This window comes from Triticum dicoccoides, chromosome 2B (genome assembly GCF_002162155.2).
Source record: "Triticum dicoccoides isolate Atlit2015 ecotype Zavitan chromosome 2B, WEW_v2.0, whole genome shotgun sequence".
In the NCBI taxonomy this organism is placed as follows: domain Eukaryota; kingdom Viridiplantae; phylum Streptophyta; class Magnoliopsida; order Poales; family Poaceae; genus Triticum; species Triticum dicoccoides.
Window position 1 is genome coordinate 490,761,210 of NC_041383.1, and position 9,934 is coordinate 490,771,143.

A 9,934-nucleotide genomic window follows, 5' to 3' on the forward strand; every position below is an offset into this window, starting at 1 on the left:
GTATGTATGTATGTGGCCGTATTTTCTTTCTTGCACCCTGGCCGTTGTACGTACGTGTACATGCTACGTGCGCGCCTCTACTACGACACGTGCACGCCTCTACAACGACCAGTATGTACGTACACATTCGCGACCAGAATGACAATGCTACGTACGCTTCAACCAGGTGGGTCCCGACTGTCAGGCACTTCCTTGCATGCAAAGATGTAGCTGGTGGGTCCGAGCAGTCATGGGGGTGAATCATTTTTTTGCCCAGACGCACTTCCTTGCATGCGAAGATGTAGCTGGTGGGTCCCAGCAGTCAGGGGGAAACGTTTTTTCACGAAATACGGTGGCCTGTCTGGTGGGTCCCCGCTGTCAGGTGGAGGAATAATTATTTTGCGCGTAATAAGGAGGCACTTCCTTGCTACAGCCGTGGACCCAGCTGTCAGCCTCTCCACGTATAGTCCACGTCTGATGGAAGCCGTTCCTTGACCACGTTGACCACGCCGTGCCGAGAGTACCAGGGCGGTGGACAACGGCGAGGCCTAGGAAGGGAACGACACGGAGGCAGGGAAGACACGGCAGTTGTTTCCCACGCAGAGGGGAGTACGACTGTATGAGGGTTTACTGGTTCATCTGTCGTTGCTAGAAAATAATAGCAGGTGTGGGTGAGTAGAGGGATGGCTAGGCCAGCGATGGGAATACGATGGGGCGGTGACGCCTGCCCGGCAGCACAGCCGGCCACAGGGAGGAGGGAGCAGGCAGTCCAGCCGGCGCTTGTTTGAGTGGCTGGAGCAGGAAGAGCAAAGATTGAAGAAGCACGACGGTCGTTGGATGGACATCCAACAGCCACTGCTTATGCGTCAACCTTTTTTTAGGAAAGCCTCACATCTCTGGAAAACAGCATACAGCCCATCTGCCATTACTTCTAATAATTTACAGCCCATTTGCTAATTCTTAAGGTTTTTTTAGCCCATATTCTTTTTGTTAGCATTACAGCCCATATTGTGGCCACGGTTAAAAAATTATACGAAATTTTGCATATTTCGGTGCGGTCCGAACTGTTTTTAATCCCAAAATTTCGACTCAGATTCAAACTGATTTTAAAAATAAATGTATATCAACATAAAATCCAACAAATTCTCCGCGCATAAAAATTGAAGTAATTTAAAATCTCGAAATGAAAAAAGGATATTTGAAACTATTTGTCGGTTTGATGTGTTTTAAAAATGTACAACCCATTTCTCATTACTGATGGGCCATTTTCTCGGCCAGCCGAATGAAAGCTCTCCTCGTCTTGAAAGATTTGCAGCCCAACAGGCGTGACAAAGCGACTTACTTGGCAAATCACAAAAAAACTGGGTTGTAGCCATGGACCCAGCTGTCAGCCTCTCCACATACAGGACTCTTCCGATGGAAGTCGTTCCTTGACCACATTGACCACGCCACACGGAGAGCACCACGACGGTGGACGACGGCAAGGCCTAGGAAGGGGACGACGCAGAGCCGGGGAAGACGCGGCAGTGGAAGCTCGTGCAGAGAGGAGTAAGAGGGTTCACTGGTTCGGCTGCGGTGTGAGGCTGCTGTCGCCGCAGGGCCTGGCCAGCGGTGGGAATAGTAGGGGGGCGGTGAGGCCTCCGCGGCAGCATAACCGGCCATGGGAGGTAGGATCATGCGGCACGACCGGCGCTGCTTTGGGCGGCTGGAGAAAGAAGACCAGAGGTTGAAGAATCACTATGGTCGTTGGATGGACATCGTACGGTCACTGGAGCTAGAATCGTTCATATTGACTAAGTTGACAAAGCCCTTCGTCCTCGTCAACTTAGTAGGCCCACAAGTCAGCCTCCCACCAAGGTGGGTCCCAGCTAGCCGGGGGAGTATTCATTTTTTTGTGCGTAATAAGGAGGCACTTCCGGTGGGTCTGAGCTGACAGCGGGGGAGGACGTTTTTTTCACGAAATACGGTGGCCCGTCCGGTGGGTCCCAGCAGTCAGGGGGAAACGTTTTTTTCACAAAATACTGGTGGCCCGTCCGATGGGTCCCCGCTGTCAGGTGGAGGAATAATTGTTTTCCGCGTAATAAGGACGCACTTCCTTGCGGCTGCCGTGGACCCAACTGTCAGCCTCTCCACGTACAGTACTCTTCCGATGGAATTTGGTCGTTGACCACATTGACCACGCCGCGCCGAGAGCACCACGGCGGTGGACGACGACGAGGCCTAGGAAGGGGACGACACGGAGCCGGGGAAGACGCGGCAGTGGCTGCCCACACGTAGAGGAGTATGAGGGTTCACTCGTTCGGCTGCGGTGTGAGGCTGCCGTCACCGCAGAATAATAGGGGGTGTGGGTGAGTGGAGGGACGGCCTGGCCAGCGGTGGGAGTATTAAGGGGCGGTGAGGCCTCCGCGGCATCACAGGCGGCCACGGGAGGCAGGAGCAGGCGGAACGATCGACGCTGCTTTGGGCGGCTGGAGCAAGAAGACCAGAGGTTGAAGAAGCACGATGGGCGTTGGATGGACATCGTACGGTTACTGCAGCTAGAATCGTTCATATTGACGAAATTGACAAAGCCCTCTGTCCCCGTCAACTTAGTGGGCCCACAAGTCAGCCTCCCATCGAGGTGGGTCCCAGCTAGCAGGGGGAGTATTCATTTTTTTCTGCTTAATAAGGAGGCACTTCCGGTGGGTCCGAGCTGACAGCGGGGGGAACGTTTTTTCGCGAAATACGGTGGCCCGTCAGGTGGGTCCTAGCAGTCAGGGGGCAAACTTTTTTTCGCAAAATACGGTGGCCCGTCCAGTGGGTCCCTGCTGTCAGTTGGAGGAATCATTATTTTCCGCGTAATAAGGAGGCACTTACTTGTTGCGGCCATGGACCCAGCTGAGACTCTCCACGTACAGTATACTTCCGATGGAAGTCATTCCTTGACCATGTTGACCACGCCGCATTCTGTTGCATGCATGCGTCCATGGGTGTGGTGCGTCCCCGCTGTCAGCCTCTCACATACAGTCATCTTCCAATGACTCTCAGTTGTTGACCACGTTGACCACACCGTGCCGAGCGCACCCAGACTGGAACGACCCGAAGATGGGGAAGACGGGGCAGTGGAGTCGCAGATGGAGAGGAGTGGGAAACTTCATTGGTTCGGGTGCGTGGCAGCACAGCCGCGGTGCCGCCCATGGGAGACAAGAGCGAGAACAGAGGTTGAAGAAGGAGCGCGGCTGTTGGATTAACATCCAACGGTCCAACTGCTAGAATCATTTGTTGGTTAAGTTGACAAAGTCATGCGTACACATCCGCTTAGTAGGCCCACAAGTCAGTCACCAAATCTGACGGGTCCTAGTTGTCAACGGGGTGAATAATTGTTTTCGCAAAACAAGGAGGCACTTCCTTCCGTGCGAAGATACATCCGGTGGGTCCCAGCTGTCAGGTGGAGGAAACATTTTTTTCCAGCTTAATAAGGAGGAACTTTCCTTGCATGCGACCATGGACCTCGTGGGTCCCAGCCTTCAGGCTCTCCACGTACAGTCCTCTTCCGATGACTCTCGTTTGTTGACCACGCCCCACCGAGCGCAGCAAGGCGGTGGACGATGGCGAGGCCCCGGACAGGAACGACTCGGAGATGGGAAAACGCGGCAATGGAGTCGCAGATTGAGAGGAGGAGAAGGGTTATAACTGGTTCTTTTGCGGCATGGGGTTGTAGTCCGTGGAGAATAACAAGAGGTGTCGAGGGGTGGAGGGATAGCCTGGCCGGCGGTGGGGTAGCGCTTCGCAGTGATGCGTGCTAAGCAGAGCCGTTTGCCGCCGGAGGCCGGACCAGGCGGTCCCGGTGATGCTGGAGGAAGAAGACGAGAGATTGAAGGTGCATGCCGGCCATTGGATATAAATCCAATGGCTGTGGATGAGACAATCATTTGTTAACCAAGTTGACAACACCCTGCGTAGGCTTTGACCTATTGGCCCACATGTCAGCCTGCAAAAATGTGGCATATATTTAGCCCATGTTTTCTAGAATGTACAGTCCATTTGCTGGGCTGGGTGAACAAATAATTTCGCATCAATCAGGCCCATTTATATTTTCTAAGAAATCCCATCCCATTTGCACTTCCTTGAAATACACGTATTAGGTGGGCTTGTTATATATATAATGTTATGTTAGAAGGAGCAATTAATATCAAAGAATAAACGGAGAGGCACATTTTTATATATATAATTAACAAATTAGTGGTTATTGCTCAAAATAAAAATGAGCGAGTTATTATTAAATTGGTCCTTAAAATCTTCGCAAGCTTTTGTACGCAATCACCAGGATTTTCCTTGCCTATGAGTCAAAAACAACCAGGATTTTCCTTGCCACCTTCCGTTAAACATTTACTTTTATAAGTTAATAACACGTGGGATGTTTTTATAATGTATATATAAGTCTCTATAAAATATACGATAATTGTAATAATATAAATATATATAATGTGGTTAGAAGGGAAAACATAAATTGGACACAACATTACTTTTATAAGAGACCTGCGTTTTATACCCCACAGTAGGCATACTAACAAGTTCACACACAAATACAACAGAAGAGGTAAACATTCGTATCAAACTCAGGTTCACAGGACACGTTCATATTCATAGCCAACATTCACTATCAACAACTCAAAAGATTCATATATACACAAGCTCGGCATATCTATGCATCCAAATGATTGATAGATCACACGACAATAATCATACATAATTCACAAAAAGATTCAGATATACACATGTTCAGTATGTTTATGCATCCAAATGATTGAGATCACAGCCAATATGATCCATGGACGAACTTTAATTACCTAGGGTACAGACTGGTAAATGGTGTTCAATCGGAGGTACTTCTTACTAAAATTAGTTCTTGTACGAGTAAACTTTCGAGTACATAAGAGGCAGCACAGACAATCTGAACTTTGCTTGTAGGTTTATCCTCAAATAGTGGCCTCGTGCCGAGGGAGGTTTGAGCAACTTGGCCACTACTTTCATCCAACTAGTTTACTGGCTCATCTTGGTCCTGTATCTCGCCAAAATTCTACATTGCAGATGAGAAAGGAGGTGGTTGAGAAAATGAACCACCCAAATTTTTTGTGCAGTTCAACTGAAATGGAGCATCCTTGGCGTGCAGACTGATTAAGTGCCAGATGAATATACGTGTCGACAAACTTGTCTGGAATCTTTAGACTCCATGTCATATAGTTCGCTACCATATGTGCCGATAACCAAAAGGCACAAGTTGGGACCAAAGACTGGACTGCGTTTTTCTGGGCTATGCACCAAGAAATATGTTTGGCATTCATCCTAATACTTGGAGTTTGACAATTGGTTGACGTCGGTTGATACTCGAATGAATATAGGCACTTCTTCTTGTCAACATCGACGCTTGTCTGAGTGAACTTTGGAGTACATAGCAGCAGCATAAGTACCTGTCCATCTGATCATTTTGTGCAGTTCTACTGAAATCACCCAATGTAATGATTTGCCTGCGAGTTCAGGCTCCAAATTACTCCTTTATGAAATCGGCAAACAGTAGCACAATACCAAATTACCAATACATATGACAGGCACAATAATCAGGATAAAGACCAGTACCAACCTGTGTGAGGTAGCATATCAATTACTATTTCCTTTGACTGGAAGACAAGATAAGCCAAGCGACTGACAACAAAGGAAGAAAGCAAGTGGAGATTAGTGACTGACAGGAAAGGACGGAAGCTGTCGAGGCAATGAAGCACCCAAAGTTTTTGTGCAGTTCCACCAAAATCGAGCATCCCTGTTGGCACATACATTGAGAAAGTGAGATTACTGTAATAGTGGGACTAGTTGATGAAACATACACTAACAAATAGAAGCACCCTCATTATCTTAATGGGTAAAGTTAGCAACATAGTAGTCTTGCTTAAAGAGAGGTATTAGTTTATTTAATCAGTGCCAATTAGCTCAACACTCAAAGCATTGCCATTTATCATAGGTTGCAAAAATTTAACGTGCAAAGATAAAGGAGTTTCTCATGACAGTAGCACGATACAAATAGAGATGACAGCAAACTAATATGGATGAAGGCCTTAGGCCCGTACCAACCTGAGAAAAAAGCTTATTCATGTAGTCCCATAAGAGATGATAAAGCACTCACTGGAATCACACAATAGTATATATTTTTGTGCACTTCAAATGTATGGTTGAAATCACTCTTGTTTACCGGTGCTAAGATTATATCGAAAGATTATCAAGAACTTCCAGCGAAGTTAAAGCACTGGTTGGGATACAGTTCATTGTATTGTCTTGTGTAGTTCCACTAAAATGTATGATTGGCACAACATGATCCCTGTTTGCACAAGTAGGAACAAGGTGAAACCTTCATTAGCTTAGTGAGAAAGGATAGGAAGACATTAGCATATTACTCAAACAGTAGCATCAAATTCATGATGGACAATACGCAAAACATTGCCTCATTGAACCAATGGCAATAAATTGACATGCAAAACAATAGCACTATTATGTCATGACACTAATAATATTCCCTCCCTGCTCCACCACATGATTCACCTCCATAGACAAACATACACACGTACATGATTCAGCATAGGGTCCTACTAAAGATTTGTTTAACTCCAACAGGAAAATTAGGCGGTAATAAATTAGTGGTACTTAAGTACTCCTAATTAATTAAGTGAGACAGCACAAGTGGAAGGGCTCCCTGGAGGATCGTCTCACATGTAAGGTAGTCGTTGCCGGAGCCCTTGGATGGCCTCGACTGAGGCCTCTGGCTTCAGCAAGATCGCCTTGGCACTATTTATTCTTCTTCTTCTTCCTCTCCATGCTATGTTTCTCTTTCTCCTCACCAGTTGGTGAAACCAAGTACATGATTGGCCTTCTAATTCAGAATTGGTTTTGTCGGTGAGGGAGTACAAGTGTACTAGTAAAAAATAGCATTATTTTCTCATGGCAGTCGGAAAATAGAGATAAACACATGCATTAAATATCATTCCTACCTAAAGGAAGGTTATGGCGCCAATATGGATGATGAGGATTGGAACACAGATCTCCCTTTGTGCAGTTCCACCGAAATGATCCAACTGTTCCGTTCTGACATTCCAGTTAAACAGCACAAAAGTCACTTCTTTTAAGAAGAGTTTTGTGCAGTGCACCAAAAGGTCACAACAACAACCAGGTGAATTGGATATCCCTGTTTGCACAAAAAGGTACAGAGGAAACAATCAGAGTCTCAAACAATTACATGCAAAAACATTTGGCTAAACTTGTCATGGCTTATAACAGTGGCATGGCTTCATTTTTACCAGGGACATTAGATTAAGAACAACTAAGGCTGCGTTCGGTTCACAGGTTTGGTGCAGGATTTTCGTAGGAACACAACTCCTACGGTATTCTTTCCCTTCCAACCGTTCGGAACACGAGAAAGGTGAATAGTGTTTCATAGGAAAGTTGGCTTGGTAGTATTGATTCCATAGGATTAGAAAGATCTATGCGCAGCTCATTTTTTGGGCGGAAGCCCGAGGCAGGCGCTCGCTGCCATGCGTTAGACAGGTTGTTGTGCTGTGTTTGCCGGAATAAAAAAATCAACCTATGTGTGGTACGTGAGGTGAGGACAAGAGTAGTCACTATGCAGCTGAATAAACAAATAGCATCTCATACTGCCAAGCATGCTACTCTAAAAAACAAATATGTACACTTGGTAGTCCATTCAAACACATTCTCTTGAGAGTTTCCTCCGGTTCGCTGTTCCACAGATTTATACCTACATTCCTTTCCTATTCCTCTATTTTCATCAAGACCTATGTTTTCTGCCCCTTTGTTCCGAACGGAGCCTAAATATTTGGTATAAGGGCATGGGACAGTGGGTGCACCAGTAGTCCAGCACCATGTACGTAAACAGGGGCATAAAGTGGTGATTCATAATTTGTTGCCCCGAGAAACAAACATCCAAGAAACATATCTGGGTTGGTCCCATTTTTGTTCACGCTAGCCACCTACTCCTATGTGTGGATAGCAAATCTAGTCCTGGTCATACCACTGTGTACAGCGTTACCCCTATATTTCCCTTTTCGACCAAGAGACCGGTTGGATGACCAGTCTGTACTACTTTCACCCCCTTTCCTTCCTGTTTGTACCAAGTCCGATGTACATACTAAATTCCCCCACCCCCACTTTATTTCTTGTTTGAACCAAGTACTCCCTCCGTCCGGAATTACTTGTCATCAAAATGGATGTGTAGAACTAAAATACATCTAGATACATCCATTTCAATGATAAGTATTTTCGGACGGAGGGAGTACAAGATTCGACTCCATGAAGTAGCTTTACCTCTAACAATAGAAGAAAAAAAATAGGTGACATTAGACCATCCGATCGAGAGGGGCTGAGAGGTAGAAAATGATGCACATGCGATCGAGAGGACCTAGCGAGCTGGGGAAGTAGACCTAAGGCGGTTTCGAACAAAGATATACCTGAAGGTCGTCGGGATGTGGATAGGTGGGCGACGGGAGGCCGGATCCTCCCACAGGCAACGACGAAGGGATCAAAGGACCTCCTGCACCGGCGCTCGGCCAGAGATAATGGTGCGGCCGGCAGTGGGTCTCCTCCCTCGCTGTCAACGACGGCCTAAACGCTGCCCCTCCTCCCCTTCACCGGCGGAGGGGGATACGTCTGGATCTGTAACCAACGGTGAGGATAGAAAGCCAGTGTTTTTTGAAGGGAGAAAGACAGTGTTACTACCCCTATCTTGTTTAGATCTGGAGAGGATGAGAGTGTGTGAATAGAGCAACCCTAGCAAGCAAGCACGGAGGCTTCGGCCTATATATACATAGTGGGGTAGTTTTCCTTTTTCACTCCATCAAAACAATCGTTTAAAATTGTGTACTACTACATGCCAGGTCGCGGTTTTTTTAGTTGTTGATTCTTTTTTGAGATAGCTACCCGCTTGTTCCAAGTGGTGTTACGGTGTGCCAGGTCGCACTTTGTATCATTCAAGTCTGGTACTACAAGTCCCTCCATTAAATGAACAACCACGCCCTCGTAAAAATTGTGAACAAGCCCACGGCTAAAATTAGCGGAAACGTGGGTTGCCCCAACATGCATTATTATTTATATTTTCTACTCCCTCCATTCCTAAATATAAGTCTTTTTTATTAGCCACACCTAAGACAAGAAATTTTTTTATTAGCAGTGAACCCCACATGTCATAGACACAAAAATTGTGGCAAGATTCCCTTAGGCAAGCCAAAGTGTGTCTAACAATTTGAGCAACTCGGGTTAGGCAAGTGTGGCAAGTGTGGGAAAAATAATGTGGCAACATAAGACAAACATAGTCACAATCCAAACAGCCCCGTAATTTTTTGTGACATGCATGAAAATTTGGTTAGTTAAATTTATAGTCAAAATTTGGCAAGGTGCATCAAATCAACACATGCAAGTATCAAAAGGAATGTCACGGCATGCATGCATGCGTTGTACTCCCTCCGTTTCCAAATATAAGTCTTTTTAGAGATTGCAACAAGTGACTACATACGAAGCAAAATATGTCTACATACGAAGTAGTCCATTTGAAATGTGTAAAAAGACTTATATCGAGTGCAGTGCTTTGATGTGTCGCGTCAACTCGTACAAGACCGAGAAATTTGATTACTACAACGCCCTCTCCCTCGCGGACTGAGCTCCGGTGCCTTAACTGCACCTGCCTTTGGCTGCATGACAGGAGGGCCAACCACCTGTTGGGCCCACATTTCATAGATGCAAAGCCAGGAGCAGTAAGTAGAAGCTTTCGCTACACGCTATCCCTCCTGCACGAGGTGGACGGACATGCAGCAGTGGATTCGATAATGTAGAAGTAGGAGTAACATCATTGTTCGTCTTCTCAAAGAGGCGAAGAGCCAAGCGCAACCCGAACGTGGCAGTTGCGAATGCTCGCGTGGTG